This window comes from Brachyhypopomus gauderio, chromosome 13 (assembly GCF_052324685.1).
Source record: "Brachyhypopomus gauderio isolate BG-103 chromosome 13, BGAUD_0.2, whole genome shotgun sequence".
Lineage (NCBI taxonomy): Eukaryota > Metazoa > Chordata > Actinopteri > Gymnotiformes > Hypopomidae > Brachyhypopomus > Brachyhypopomus gauderio.
This window is the reverse complement of record NC_135223.1, coordinates 21195869-21212902: the sequence shown is the minus strand read 5'-3', so window position 1 is coordinate 21212902 and position 17034 is coordinate 21195869.

Genomic DNA, 17034 nt, shown 5'->3' with positions numbered 1-17034 from the left:
GTGTGTGTGTGTGTGTGTGTGTTTGTGTGTGTGTGTGTGTTTGTGTGTGTGTGGGAGGGGGGTGTTATATCTGTGTGTGTGTGTTTGTGATTGCCTGGGTGTATGCAGTAGTGCTTGCTATCAAATCTAATTCCCTCCCATGTACTTAACAACCTGTACCAAAAAACAAAACAAAACAAAAGTTGAACCCACAACTGAACATTTCTGTGGTTGCATCTGCCAGCCTCACACATTGGTGACATCCTCCACAGCAATGTCATCAGACTCAAGACAATATGTCCACCATGAAGATTGTTGAGGGAGGTGAGAGTTTTTCAATGACCAACAAAGCTAAGGAGCGTTAGCATTCTGAAGTTAACTTATATTATCCAAATTAAATATTCAGTGAAAAATACCATTTATACCTTTAATTTGTTTCCCAATGGATTAAAAATAAGCAGGCATCATTGAATTATCACGCATACATAAAGAACAAGATGTACACTTCCCCACACCCAGACTTCACCTAAGAATAGTCTAACAAGAATTTCCAGTGGTGATTCATCACTGGCTATTTGGTGTAAAGCTAGACTTAATCCAAGGACTTAATCCATAGCCGATTAGCCACAAAGACCACAATCTGGGCTTTGCAAAAGCATTGAGACTATTGCTGTAATTGTATGTTTACAATATTTGTTTTACCTGAAGTTACACTTGCTGTCAATCAAGGTAGCATAATCATTTTTAGTGTGTCATTTTGTTTCACTGTGCTATGTACAGGTTGAGTAAGTCTGCATAAGAGTATCTGTCAAATTGCTAATGTAAAAATAAACAATTTAAATGTGTGGTGAATTCAGGAGGTACGTTTGTTTTTACTTTGCCAGCTACAACATCTGGGAATGTCTTTGGTTTTGCCTATTGTGTGTTGTCAAGTTTGAACTGTAAGTGCACTCACAGGCTTTTAAATGTTTTTATTTGTAGTTTTCAGACTTGCAAACTACAATCCCCATACTGCAAACCTATGACCTTGGGCAAGACTGCCACAGTTTAGAACCGGCTGTGGTCTTCACCTTCTCAGCTACATGACTCCATAGTTGGCTTGCTGCTGAGATGTATGCTTGATCTATGCATGAATAAATTTCAACACCTGTTGATTCTTATGGATATCAATAATGCTAAATGTAAAAAACACACAAATATGCACCCCCAGACACATATATACACACAAACACAGACCTGCACACTCAGATACACAGATCCACACACACACACACACACACACACACACACACACACACACACACACACACACAGTGCTTTATTTACTTTGTTAGCCAGTCTGGCACAGTGTCGATGTTGGCACAAGCCTGTGCCAGCATCCCAAATGCCTTGAATTCCTGACTAGCTGCCATGGTCTAAGCTAATTATACTGCCCAAGTCACTCCAGTGCCCAGGGAACTTCTGCTGCACACTGCCAAGAGCCTGAACGTGTGGTCTGCAAACGTAAACGCTACATACGCCGCACAGTCACTCATGCTGGAACTCACCATGTAGTATGCACTGCTCCCCCGAGTACAGTGCAGGTGATTATATAATGTAGAGCATCTCAAATAAGTACGCAAACAAATTCTCTTTCTCTTGCTCCTGCACAGAGAGAAGAGACCTTGAATGGACACACAGGCTCATGCTTGCACCGACACACACATATCGCCTTACCAAAATGGGGAAGAGTGGAAACTGCTCGCTCTGTGATGAAAGGGTCCCTGTGATCGCCGGGACAACAAAGGGCCCGGCCGTCTGCGCTTGGAAGAGCCTCCCCTTTCTTCTCTCCTTCTCACTCCTCCATCTCCTCTCCTCTCTTCTCCTCTCTGATCTCTCTCTCTCTCTCTCTCTCTCCCTCCCTCCCTCCATCTCTCCCTCTCTCTCTCTCTTCGCCTGTCTCTATCTCCCGGTCCTGTGCCAGTCTCTGCCGGAGACTGCTCCGCGCTGCTCTTCGTTAGGCTGCAGATACAATCAGGGGAGGGGAATTAAAACTCAGCGCGCGTCCTTGGCGAAGGCACCCAGGACGGAGCACTTTGATGTCTCCCTGCAAATTTGAAATTCATATGTTGTCACACTTCATTTTATTCTCCAGCTTTTTTTCTTTCTCTCTTGGATTGCGATTGCAGTCATGTACTATTTAGTCTAGAACATGGGGCGAAGACAGTTAGCAAAATGTCCTCACCTATGCTTTTTATACTTAAAAAAAAATTTTTTTTGCATTATTATGGGCAGAAACAATGAATCGTTTAATCGACTTTTGATTGGTGGGGGTCTCAGGGGGTAGTAGGGTTTGAGAGGGACAGAAGAGGACATGGTGAATCACAGAACAACAGAAAGCGAAAGAGACACACTATGCTTTGATTGCAGTTTAGAACCATGTGCATATGTTTAAATGATCAGAGCAGGCCGATTAGGCACTGTGCCATGGCTCTGTGGCCATCTGATGAGTACCCAGGTGAACCAATAAATGACACGAGGCAGAAGAAAAGACAGAAGCAAGAACATTCAACTGGAAGAAGAATACATCACACTGCCTCTTTAACAGCACATCAAAACACTGGAGGAACTGTGCGTGGAGATGGACTTCAGATGCATGCGTAACATAATTAGCCAGGTCAGAGACGTTGTGTTTTACATTTAGACTCATATTTCTTGACTATTCCTTAGAATAGTCCCATGCAGGTCTGGATGGGCCCGGATTGTGTGGAGGGAGGGGGGGGGTGTGTGGTCAAATGTCCCAGCGGTACCAGGGACCCTGGTTCTGCCATCAGTCTCTCAACATGAGCCCCTCGCCTCCCGATCCCCCAGGTGATGGCAATGTACCCGTCCACATACACCCTCTGTCCTCTCTCCCCACTCCATCTCTGCTGGGCAGACCACCCCCTACCCCATCAGCCCCCCCCCCATACCTCCTTTGCCCTCTGTTTCTGATGAATGGGTTTTAATAAAAGCTGACAGAGTGATGAAATTAAAAGTGCGTTCCCATGGCCTGCGATTGCTCCAGCCGCTCAATTATGGTACATATTTCAATATTGTCTCCCTCAAATTACAGACAAGTGTCCTACATCACTGTTGTGCTGATATTATTGGAGTCATCATTGCTTGGCTCTGCTGGTAATGTTAAAGCCATTGTTCGTGTATACATCTGAGGATGTATGATGTCTCAGGCCTGTTCCAGAGCCCTCGGAAATCTCTCTTCCTCAGCGCTATTAGCTGATATTATGTCGGGTTCCCTTGTTGCCTCATTAAACACAGGCATGGTGCAGTCGGGCTGCGGCACGGTGAAATGGGGAAGAGGGGTAAACTTCTGAGGGAAAACGAGCATGCGTCCTTCTGAGGGGAAGCCCCATAAGGGCTAACCGACGCTGGCCAAAGCTGCCTGTTCTCCGCATTCAGAAAAAAGATCTTTGTTTTGGTGGATTATAAGGGACTTAATCCCCTTTAAATGTATAATCTGCTGGAGGCTGGAGTGTAAAGGAGGGGGCCACACCAGACCTTCTGCTCCTGGGGCAACAGTGCCCACAATGACACTGTTTCTCAACAAAGAGCCTATGGCACCGTGGGACATACATGACACTATTAAAGGGGGAAGGGGGCTAAAGAAGTGGTAACTGTTTGAATCTGTCCAAATCTGTCCAATATCTGTCCTCACTGACTGCTTAAGGTGCAGGGGCATCAGTGATGTTACACACAGAGGTTTTGTTTTGTACAGCAGTGGATTCACATAACTCCTCAACTCCTAACCTAAGGGTCAGATCAGAACTGTATTGGAAGATCGGATTGGGTCTTACAGCATAGCCTGGTTTTCCAATTTTTTTCTATTCAACAAAAGAATTTTAACAAACTCCATAAGCCAGTGTGTGAGGATGAATGAGCATGTTGAAGAACAATGTGTACAGGAAACACATTCGTCCAGGAAAGTCTGAAGAGACAGCAGACATGCCTGACATACCTCGGATGGGCTTCAGAGTGTCACAACGACAGGAGTCTGGATAAAGGCCAGGTGAGGTCTCTGTACTTGTGTGTACTTGTGCACCCTTTTGGTCATTTACAGGTTCAATTGTGTCAGATCCATGTGTCAGCACTCTTTCTCTGTGGCATTAGGAACCAAGCAGAACCAGGATTTCCTTGTGGGATTGGCACCATGTACATAGATACAATTCTGACACACTGTCAATGGGCTAAGTGAATTTTTTGTGTGAAATGTGCTGTCATAATGCAAAATGTAAGGAACTGAACTGAACACTACCAAATCACACCACCCTACTAAATCACACCACACTACCGTATCACACCACACTACTGAGTCACACCACACTACCGAATCACACCACACTACTGAATCACACCACACTACTGAATCACACAGCACTACCGAATCACACCACACTACCGAATTACACCACCCTACTGAATCACACCACAATACTGAATCACACCACACTACCGAATCACACCACACTACCGAATCACGCCACACTACTGAATCACACGGCACTACCGAATCACACCACACTACTGAATCACGCCACACTACTGAATCACACCACACTACTGAATCACACGGCACTACCGAATCACACCACACTACTGAATCAGACCACACTACCGAATCACATCACACTACTGAATCACACCACACTACTGAATCACACGGCACTACTGAATCCCGAAACACTACTGATACAGAATGCAACTAAACCAATGGTGCCATTTCAAGCCAATTCAAAGTCGTGGTAAATTGAACTCTGATGCTGTAGTGGACCTTTCTGTGAGGACACCAGACTCGGAGGGTTTCGCCCAGAGAAGGTGGAGGATGAAGCAAGGTTGCATAAGAGAACGTGTACAGTAATATTACAGGGATGGCGCACGGTGTAACGAAGAAGCGTCTGAATGAAAAACAGCCTCGTGGAAACGATGCTTCATGTTAATATTCTGTGCTCATGCTTGGCTAACATCCAGATATGCCGTGGGGTGAAAACAAACAGCTGACTGCTGGCTGGCACCACTGTGGTCCAGAGCTTCTTCATCGCTGGACTCACTGTGATAGGACACTGACCAGCTGCTGGATTCTATTTGGTCCAGGGTTTCGTGATTTATATATACAGAGTTCAAAGTAATGAGGGACTCTGGAATTTACTCCATTTCTTATGAAACTGCATCAGAGTGATACAATGACGTTGTGAGTGTCATGATGATTACTCCTGTTCACAGAGAGGAGGAAACTACCACTCACTACACCCAACACACCTCAGTATCTCATTCCATTCTGGGAAATTGTTTCAAATATCACTAATTCAATTGCTTAGGTGTATGCAAGATATTACTAGTGTGAGATAATTATGGTGGTGCTTTATAGATTTTCAGATGAAAAATGTACAGTACCTACCATGTACAAATATGTATCTGCCCTACCATCCGAATGTCGCAGTAGAAATGAAGACTCATCAGACCAGGCAACGTTTTTCCAATCTTTTATTGTCCACTTTTGGCGAGTCTGTGCGAATTATTTCCTGTTCTTAGCTGACAGGAGTGGCACCCGGTGTGGTCTTCTGCTGCTGTAGCCCATCCGCCTCAAGGTTCGACTTGTTGTGCTTTCAAAGATGCTCTTCTGCGTGCCTTGGTTGTAACGACTGGTTACTGTTGCTGTTCTATCAGCTCAAACCATTCTCCATTCTGGCCATTGTCCTCTAACCTCTGGCATCAACAAGGCATTGCGCCCACAGAACTGCTGCTCACTGGATATCTTCTCTTGCGAACTATTCTCTGTAAACACTAGATCAGCAGTTTTTGAAATACTCAAACACTCACCAACAACCATGCCACGTTCAAAGTCACTTAAATCACCTTTCTTCTCCATTCTGATGCTCTGTTTGAACTGCAGCAGATCGTCTTGGCCATGTCTACATGCCTAAATGTATTCGGTTGCTGCCATGTGATTGGCTTATTCGACATTTGCGTTAATAAGCAGTTGGACAGGTGTACCTAATAAAGTGGCTGGTGAGTGTATATGATAATATAATAATTTCCATAAAATTCACACAGGTGAATAAGATGAGCGTTTCCTAGACTGACTATGAAGAAGACATGCAGTTTTAAATCTAAACAAGGGATCTGCCAGTATGACTGGCTGGTGTTAAGTGACAGACAGTGACAGCATGGATCTCCTCTGGCATTATTTTCTGCCATCGTGGCCTTTGAAGTTATTCCTTCTCTTAGGGTTACACAATAGCTTTTATTTTCACTGGGCTGGCATGATTCTGAAGATTCATGCGGAAAGAATGAGAATACTGAGAGAGAGAGAGAGAGAGAGAGAGAGAGAGAGAGAGAGAGAGAAAGTGAAAGAGTGAATGAGAGAGAGAGAGAGAGAGAGAGAGAGAGCAAGAGGTTTAGCAACCAGTCAATCCCACCCATCACAAAAATTAAATACCCAAATGCACTTTCATCTCTCTTGTTTTAAAACTGAGTTTGTTTTGCCCTCCTTGGTCACAGGTGCCTGAGAATGCCAGCCTAGCTTAAGGAATCAGCCATGAGTCAGGATCAGCCATGGTGTGATCAAAGTGATTGACTGTGAACTGTGGGGCATTCCCACCGGGCGAGCCCTGCTGAGGTGGGCCAGTCCACCAGGACACGCCGCGTGCTGGATGCATCACCTCAGGGGCTGCAGCAGACGGAGGAGGAGAGAGCTGACAGCCTGACCAGAAAGGTCTGCTGAGGATGTGCTCCAAACCCACAGATGAATTTAGGGGGGGTTTTAATAATTAAGCAACTGCCTTTGTTTATAAGTCTCCATCATTTCCGTAGCCTGGTATGCTGAGAGTCTCGGGGGTGTACGGCGCCTCTGGAGAGAGACCCCCAGAAACATGTTGGGAGGAAGATGTGTTATTCTTCAATGAAGAGTACGTTTTCCTGGCCAGAAGCGGAGACAACACAGAGATGTCAACTCTAGCCTCTGTCCACAATATCTGCTGAAACCCCACCCAATCAGCAGAATGGCCAGTCAGTATAAACTAAACCAGAAGTACTGAAACTCTCTGGCTGCTGAACTCAGATTTTTAATTACTGTCACTGTGCCAAAAAATGTTGAACGACTGTATGTCGAGGACACGTTCCACACCCAGTGCAGAAGCATGATCAGGTCGTTACACCTCATCAGGTTACTGAGTTCTTTCCGCATTTTTGTACACACCTGTTGACATTAATAATCGGTTCAATGTTGATTTCCTATTGAAGGCAAAGTCAGGACTGGTATTTCTTTTTGCCTGGATGGTCTAGGCCAGAGGGAAAGCCTTTATTTGGTCACATATAGATATGTACATGTGTACAGTGTGCATATATGTGTATGCACTGTATAAGTACTCCTCCTGCACTACAGTGATAATAATCTTTTGGATTCTTCTTTGTTTACCCCGTCATGCAATTCTCTCGTGTACAACTATTATTAATTGAATAAGAATGTATGACACGCAAATAAAATCAGTTGAGCTGGGTGAGAAGTACGTACATAGGTTAAACTGGTGACACCTGTCCCAAAGCAGACCGACGACTTTACGTGCCACCTCGGCGTGGGCTGGCCGAGACACAAACCCGTTCTGCTTCAGCGAAACGGAGTGCAGGGCATACGTCTTCCCCAGGATCCCCGCAGGGATGAGCAAATAGAGAGAAGGACGGAACATGAAGAGATTGCAGAAGAAAGAGGTGGGAAAGAAAGGGCTGCATGAGATAGAGAGAGAGAGAGAGAGAGAGGGAGAGAGAGAGAGAAACTGGAGAACAGGGGTGGTTTGATATGATTTCAATGGAATGTTTGTTGACACTGATCGTGGCCCGGGGCCTTGGAATAAATGATTGAACAGCGCGGCTGTCAAAGCTGCAGGATTTCTGTAGGCTTGCGTTTCACTGCGCGCTTTTCGCTAGAGGGAAGGTAGCAGTCAACTAATTGACACAGAATTAACCATGAAACACACTAAGCACTCCCCCTCCTCTACAACTACAGCACCCTGAAAATCAAGCGGGCTCTATGACAGAGACAGAAGTTACCCTTCAACCACACACACAAGCACACACCCTTCATGGGATCTGGGCTGTACACATAAGCTTACCTGGAACCATAAACAGGGGCGTACAAATGTTTCATCACTTTGTGATTCAAAGCTCCAGAATTTCACTGATCCACATCCATTCAGTGGTGGATCATTCAGTACTGGACCTTTCAGTGGTGGATCATTCAGTGGTGGATCATTCAGTGGTGTAACATTCAGTGGTGGATCATTCAGTACTGGACCTTTCAGTGGTGGATCATTCAGTACTAGACCTTTCAGTGGTGTATCATTCAGTGGTGTATCATTCAGTGGTGTAACATTCAGTACTAGACCTTTCAGTGGTGTATCATTCAGTGGTGTATCATTCAGTGGTGTAACATTCAGTGGTGGATCATTCATAGTGGATCATTCAGTGGTGTAACATTCAGTGGTGTAACATTCAGTGGTAAATCATTCAGTTCTGGACCTTTCAGTGGTAGATCATTCAGTGGTGTAACATTGAGTGGTAGATCATTCAGTACTAGACCTTTCAGTGGTGTATCATTCAGTGGTGTAACATTGAGTGGTGTAACATTCAGTGTTGGATCATTCATAGTGGATCATTCAGTGGTGTAACATTGAGTGGTGTAACATTCAGTGGTGGATCATTCATAGTGGATCATTCAGTGGTGTAACATTCAGTGGTGGATCATTCAGTACTGGACCTTTCAGTGGTGGATCATTCAGTACTGGACCTTTCAGTGGTGGATCTTTCAGTGGTGGATCATTCAGTGGTGTAACATTCAGTGGTGGATCATTCAGTACTGGACCTTTCAGTGGTGGATCTTTCAGTGGTGGATCATTCAGTGGTGGATCATTCAGTGGTGTAATATTCAGTTGTGGATCATTCAGTGGTGTAACATTCAGTGGTGGATCATTCAGTACTGGACCTTTCAGTGGTGGATCATTCATAGTGGATCATTCAGTAGTGGATTATTCAGTGGTGTAACATTCAGTGGTGGATCATTCAGTGGTAAATTAACAGCTGCTCCTACCGTTGCCACTCTGTGCGCAACAAGATGCTGTCAGTTATTTAAAACTAGGACTAGGAACAACAAAAATACATCACCATGCTTCTTAGCCTGTGTGTGCATAAGTATGTACGTGTGAGCATGTGTGTGTGTGTGTGTGTGTGTGTGTGTGTGGGTGTGTGTTTGTGCGTGCGCGTGTGTGGGTGCGTGCATGTGTGTGTGTGTGTGTGTGTGTGTGTGTGTGTGTGTGTGTGTGTGTAGGAGGAAGGAGGTGGGAGGAAAGGCACTCCCTGCTTTGAACACCTCAGCTTTTGTATGTCCTTGTGATGGAACAGGGTAGGGGGGGTGGGTGAGGTGCTGGGGGTGGAGCTCCAGGTCACAGCTCAGTCCTTTATTGCTGACTACTAACCAATCAAAGGGCAGCAGACTGGCAAGGACTCTGGAGGGTGAGAGGGGGCGGCACACTTCGGGGGCGGACCTCTTGGGTCAATTATATCCAGCGTGGAGACAGCGGCACTGAAGCCCCAAATCTCATTTGCGCGCTGGCGACCCCAGAAACACACACCTGAGCGGCACGTCGCCCAGCGAAGGCAATTAACGTCTCCCGTCGACGACACACGCGCTCGCCGTGACAGTAGCCATGCTCCGAGGCCCGGCGAGGTTGCACACGCTCACCAGGTAGGGTGACGGAGGTGAAAGAACAGAGAGCCTCGCTTTCCCAGAGAGCCTCATTTCTGGTGCGGCGTGCTGCACCTTCCACTGTTGGAGCAACTCGAGCAGGGGAGCGCTACACCCGTTTATGCCAGAGCACGGGGCCCTTCGGTGGCACCTCCACCTCACCGTCCCAGGCACCGCCTTGCTTGTCTGACTGCAGCGTCTCCCACGCTGAATGCCTCTGATAAAGGCCACATCCAAGAATCTCGGCTCAGCTGCTGTGGTTTACAAAGTCTCTCACTGAAAAGTCAAATTTGCATGACTTTTTTTTTTACTCATTGCCAGACATGGAGGCTCAATGCAAAAAGGTTGTGACATCACATGGCGCTGGTGCCATGATGCAAAAGCTCACCCAGCCTCCATGCTGAAAGCCCTCTACAGCTGCCTCGAATATTCCCAGTTCTTAAAGTAATCTCATCAAAAGACACTGGTGATTTTTATTTGTTGTTTGCTTAAATGGTTGAAATTACCCTTCATTTCTTTGCTGGTATCTCACCCTAACGGATTCCAGTAGAATGGGACTAGGGTAGGGGAGCACGATTTAAATGCAAGTCAATCATGTTGTAGTAGTGATTGAAATAATTGCGAAGGCCTGGCATCTGCAAATCGCAAAAGAAATCTACTCTGGAATTTAGTTTATGTTGTATGCATGCAGTCATTCTTGTTCCACATGGTTCTACAGGAAAATCAAACCAGATTTAACATTTACTGTCTCTGTAAAAGCTGAGTGCTACTTAGAAATGTCAGCATCATAGCTTCAGAAAATTACAATCATAATGAGCATGATTTATGAGTGTGAGCTTTAGAAAAAAAAAAACAGGAGTGTCAATTCCGATTTCTATGAAGGCCACCAACAACGAACACTCCCAACACGTTCTCAAACGCCGGTAGTGTCTGCTTTTTAAAAGCCCGGCACTTTCTGTGCGGACACTGTACAGAATGAACTTGCAGGGTCGAGCAGAGCGTCTGTGTTTGCTGTGTGTCAGCTGATAGAGCTTCAGCCTCACACTCTCCACATCTCCAATCACCGCCCGCTGCGGTGGGACTTCGTGTTTCAGCCTCACGAGCAGAAGTTAATATGGAACACGGATGATGGAGGAAGGTAGCCCGTCTGGATCTAGAATGATACGACATATATCAAAGCCATCGGGCCAGAAAGACACGTGTCACTCTGCTCCCTCTTGTTCCTGACACCCAACCTCTGTCTCTCTCTCCTCCTTCACGCACACGTGTGGCCCGAGCAGGCGTTCTGACAGATGAGAATTAAACAAATGTATCTACTGCAGCTGGAGAATATTACACCCCTGGGACTTCATTTACCTCCCGCATATTGGCGGGAGTTCGCATGTGTTTTACTGCCCCACATAATGCCCAGGAGCTGTGCACACACCCCAGACCTGCTCCTGCTACGCCACCGTTGCTGCTGTTATTACTCAGATTGTTATAGGCTGCGGGAGGAATTCCGCTGGTGTTCACGTCTCCTCCAGCATCCGCAGTGTTCTCCATCTTTTACGAAAGGGTGACTATTCTTTAACATCACCCGCATCCTTTAAGCAGGCGATGCCATTTGTTTCCGGCGTGACTTTTGTCTAATTGTTCAGTGGTTGATCCACACTAGAAAGGGCAGGGACACAGCTGGCTTTGGCTGGTGCACTTGGAGCTGGTCATGCCTGTTGTGTTAACAGGTCATTAACATTTGAAGGAAATAATGCCTTCACAGGGAAAATGCATGTGTGGAGCAATATTAGTATTAAATAATCATGTTTGTCTCCTAAAATTAGAGTGACAGGCTCCACAATATCGGTAATTAGATGAATTATTGAAGTTAGAGGGACAGGCAAATGGTCAAGAGAAGATATGGAAATGCCAGACACAATTACTTTCTTTTTTTTCCCTCTGAGTGGCCCCATTAGGAGAGTCACGTAGACAGGCACTAATAAAAGCTCAACCAGTGCTTAACTGGCTTAATTAACAGTAAGATGATTAATATTTTAATTGCTGGTCTTTAAACACCAGTCGCACTACAGAGCTCTTCACGGAAGGGGAGCAGTGATGTCGCTCCGTGGTGAACTCTCTCCATTACGAAGTCGCTGCTCGCTGAGCTGGGAAACTCTCAGCAGCAGAGCCGTGGTGCAAGGAAGCCCAATGCTGCTACAACGAAGGCACCTCGCGAGGAAATGCTTTCAACATTTTCATTTTCGGTGCTCCAAAATCACACACACACACATGCGCGCATAGACAGATGCGCACACACACATGCACAGCAAGCGCCTGCAGTAAACAAAAGCCACGACACTTATCTTTTACAGCCGTAAACCATGAACTACATGTCCTCCACATGTTTGTGTGATGGCTATAACTCAACACTGCATCTATTCAGCACTCTGTGTCTCTTGTGTAAGACAAGCAACACAGGATACCTCACCTGCGTCTAGCTGCGTCCTGTAACGCCCATGAACGAGGCAGCCTGCCTGCAAGTCAGGACCTGCGGGGCATTACGTTCAGTCAGCCACTCCCTTTCTCCGGCGCGCCTCGGGCCGGCCCTCTCGGAGCGGTCTCCAGCAGGACTGCACCTCCTCCCAGGAGCTCAGGGAGCCCAGTTTGTGGAAGCAGGCCCGAGGAGAGCAGGAGAACGGGGAGAAGGGGCTGGTGCAGACGTGCTCCCCGGGCTCGGTCTGGCCCGTGGGTCCGGCGCACGCCGACACTGACAAACTCACCGCACCTGCCGCCTAGAGACACCCCGCCTTTCTCTGTGCTGCGAGACACGAGAGATGACTAATTTGTTAATTTTCTTATGTGCATTTTTTAAATGACAATGTAAGTCTCCTCCCGTGGCACTGTGTTATACTCTATTAGATAAGTGGTAACTTTCCATGAATCATCCCAAACCACTGTAGGCACCACGGAACGTTCCGTGGAATAAATCACAGGGATGTCAATGCCAGGGAGAGTAGGAGAGGGAAGGGTAGCACAGTGGCCTAGATTACACAAACTGGGAAGCACATGTGGGGGGTAAGAGCGTCCGTGGAAAGAGCGAGGTTAACTGGAGTAAAATGGAGAAGAAAGCCGCGCACAAATTGAGAAATTAGCGACGCACAGGGAAGAGTCTCGGAGGACCAGGCAGTGAGGCGAGACCTATTACGACTCATGGCACCAGGCAGCTGGGCTGGTAATTATCATCTATATGTTTAGCAGGATGTGTTATTCAGGGCAGCGTGTGCAGATCCTCACTCTGTTGTTTAGGGTCCTTATTTACAGCAGGCGTCGGAGAACAAGCAGGAACCCCAGATGCGCAGCTGCAACTCTGGGAAACACCTTCAGACTGACCTCTCATTATGGGTCAATGATAAATCACCACAGTGAGGCTCCCAACCACAGTGAGACCCCCACCACAGTGAGACCTCCCACCACAGTGAGACCCCTCACCACAGCGAGACCCCCCCCCACCACAGCGAGACCCCCCCCATCACAGTGAAACTCCCCACCACAGTGAGACCTCCCACCACAGTGAGATCTCCCACCACAGTGAGACCCCCCCACCACAGTGAGGCTCGTGGCCGGTGGCCAGATGTGGGTTTGATGCTCTGCTGAATCCAGAGGTGCTCCAGCCGGTTGCCTGCTGCAGAACACCTGCTTACCACCATCTGCTCCTGCATGCTCTCACACACACACACACACACACACACACACACACACACACACACACACACACACACACACACACACACACACACACACACACACACACACACACACACACACACATATTGCTGGTGGATTCCCTACATTCTAGCACACAGTTTATTACCTGTGCAAATAACAACACAGGGTCAAATCAGCATACAAGTTATACCAGTATGTTTAGAAAGTAATATATTTTTCATAAATTCATGATATGCACTTTAATATCATGATAATGTAATATGGTAACCCTGTTACTGTTATGTAGAGAGTTAAATAATACAGGGGCATTACTACTTTATGTAGATAACGGGGTAAAGGTGAGCTACAGAAATACCATACTAATGCCAAGTCATGCCCAGATCGCTGATGACATCAGTGCAAGAAGGAACAGAAGAGGAAGAAGATAAAGAAGAGAATGAAGAGGGTCTAGCAAACACACCCATGTTGGGGTGTAGTTGGGGAGACCTCAAATGTGGCACAAGGCATTCACTATTGCCCCATTACTTTCCCCCCCCTCCACTCGCCCCTCTGAAGACAGGCAGGATTTTTTTTCTACATAAAAGTAAACAACGTTGCCTGCAGGCACAATTTTCTAGGCAACACAATAAAATGTGCAGTGAATTTATGATGGTCATCCATTAGCTCTTACCAAGGAAACATCACCCATATCTGTCGTCCATCATTATAATAGAGGGTTAATGCACCAAATTTACATAAAAAAGTCATATTGTCTGCATGAATTATTTACACCCTCAGCTGTTTTTTTCTTCCATTCTCCTTCCTCTCCCTCTCAGTAGCTGGTGGTTCTCAAGCTGGAATCTCAAAGAATCCTGAGACTAAATTCATTCCTGAGGTGGCCCTGGGCCCTGTCAACAGTCTCTCTCTCTCTCTAACTCTCAATGTCTCTCTCTCAAACTCTCTCTCTCTCTCTCTCTCTCTCTCACTCACACACATACGCACACACACATACACACACAATAGAGAAATAAAGTCAATGCCTTCTGAACATAATTAGTATCAATTAAGACTGACATTTGTCTTATATTCTCATGCTCAACCTCTTGAAATAAATAATACCTAACATAATTATAGGTAAATAACCATAATAGGCTAATAATTGAGAAGTTACTTATGTAGATGTATATGTATATAAAGTTCCATGAATAAAGAATTAATTGGTTTCCTATGTTAGAAATCAATTAAGTGATATCAAAACATCACAAGTACGCTAGGCAAGGCGTGATCTGAACTGCCCATATGCAGTGGCAATTCCAAGTGGTTCACATCAGATATAGAAGAATAAAAAAGCTTATTACACTCTGAGATCTATTACCTCAGGAAGGTTCTTTGGCAAGAAATAAAACTAAAACACTACAAATGTATTAAACGTATTAAAATAAAATTTAAATGTTAAAATTTAAATGGAATGTAAAGATGAAAGAGCTCAAATCTAAATAAAAAGATTAATAAAGATATAAGGATGTACATAAAATAAAGAAAAAAAAGAATTAAGAATGAAAAGAAATAAAAACCCACTGTGGTGCTTAAAAGTTGAAGTGTTGTGCCTCAGGAACTGACCTAACAACACTGACCCTGTGTGGGAAGCCTGGTGAAACAGGCATGTTTGTCATGTTGGTTTAAAAGCGTCGAGTGTTGGGCATCTAATCCTCTGACAGCTGGTTCCATTTACAAACAACATAGGGTTTCTCTAGTTTTATGTAGGTCTGACTAGTTTCTAACAATCTAAGAGTTTCTAGTTTCTAATGATCCAGCTTGTAACTGCAGCATATCAGATAGACAGGCTGGTCCTACACCAATAACTGATTTGTAGACTCCGTAGTGCAGTAGTAGACAGCGGAAGGACCTAACGATGGGTGTGATATGTTCTCTTCTTCTGCTCCTACTGAGAACTCTAGCAGCAGCATCTTGAATCATCTCAAGTTATTTGTCTTGTTTGGGAGTCCCATTAGGAGACCACTACAGTAATCAACCCTGCTAGAGATAAAAGCATGGATGAGTTTCTCGAGATCTGGTTTAGTCAGAACATCTCTGGTCTTGTTGATGTTTTTAAGATGTTGATGAAAATGCTGATTTAGTAACTGATTTTATATGACTGCTAAATCTGAGAGCAGAGTCTATTAGTATGCCCAGGTTATGAGCTAGCTCTTTAAAGTTTAGTTTCGAGTCCAGGAAGGCAGCTCTCATCGCTGTTACCAAATATAATAATCTCAGTTTAATATTTATTGAACTGCAAAACGTTTTGGCCCATTCCATGATCAAGGCGTAGAATCAACGGGACAGATAGAGAAAAGAAAGTCTCTGAATGAATGCCATTAGCCTACATAACAGCTTCCGTAAATGCGTATGTAAAAATATGAATGGTAACACCGAAGGCCCACAGAAGACCCAGGGACGATCTCAATCACTGAGCAATTATTAGAGCTCCAGTTACTATCATCATATTATCTCAGCTAATCTCCCAGTGTCAGAGGGATGACGCGAGTGCCGGGTTGATCTCCTCTCTCCCGTCACTCGGCGGAGACAGCCGCTGCAGCGCGACGCCCCGTTCCTGCGAGCGGACGGACTCGGGCGAGCGCTCCTGCCCGCGCGCTCCTGCTCGCGCGCCGTGCGTCAGCACCAGCTCGGCTTTCCCTCCCAGTGTGCTGCCGTGTCTCTGAGATGAATGCCTCTATCTTCTAATTTCACCTGACAGCGCTACAGGCGTTCTGGCACACGGCGCTAATTTCTGACAAGCCTCGACAGAAAGGGACTCTATCCCAGCACCCTCTCTGACAGACGCACACGGCCTTTTCTGAGAGGCACAAGGGCCAGAGACATATGCTGCTGATTTTGTGAGCTCGTTTCTAAAGATCGGGGGTGTTTTTTTTTTCTAGACTGCCTTTTCACAGTTTTCACACATTATCTTTAAAGTAATATCTATTTACATATGTAGCTTTATATGCTACAGATTATATATTGAATGCTGCATTTTCCCCTGTCTGTGCAGTAGGCCTATTATATTCAGTAATGTCTTTTTTGTGACCTGATGACTGTGCTCAACTGAGTAGGGAGCAAGTGGTTGTCTGCTCATTTCTGCTCCGCTGAATGCACTTTACTCTTGTAGCTTAAGGGTCTGAGAGCTGAGGGGTATAAGGGCAAACGTCCCAGTCACAACCTTGGGTTAACCCCACTGACCTCTACAAGCACACATCAGCACACTGATGAGTAACACTGCTCCAAGCTACCTATCCCTCTCAGCCCAACCAGACCCCCCCCCCCCCCCCCACACACACACACACACCCACACACACACTCACACTAGTACACTTACACGTATATGAACACCACACTGCAAACATGGCTTTCTTAAATGTAAGAAACAATCAAAATGAAAGATGGTACTGTAATGTCATTCCATAAACTCTTTTAGTCAAACTGTTTTAATGATCCAACTACATGAACGTGCCAAACACACACGTTGTATTTGAGCTGTACTGTGTAGTGTATATTGCCTTTATTGTCCACATTTACATGTACTGTATCATACATTTACATACTGGTGACTG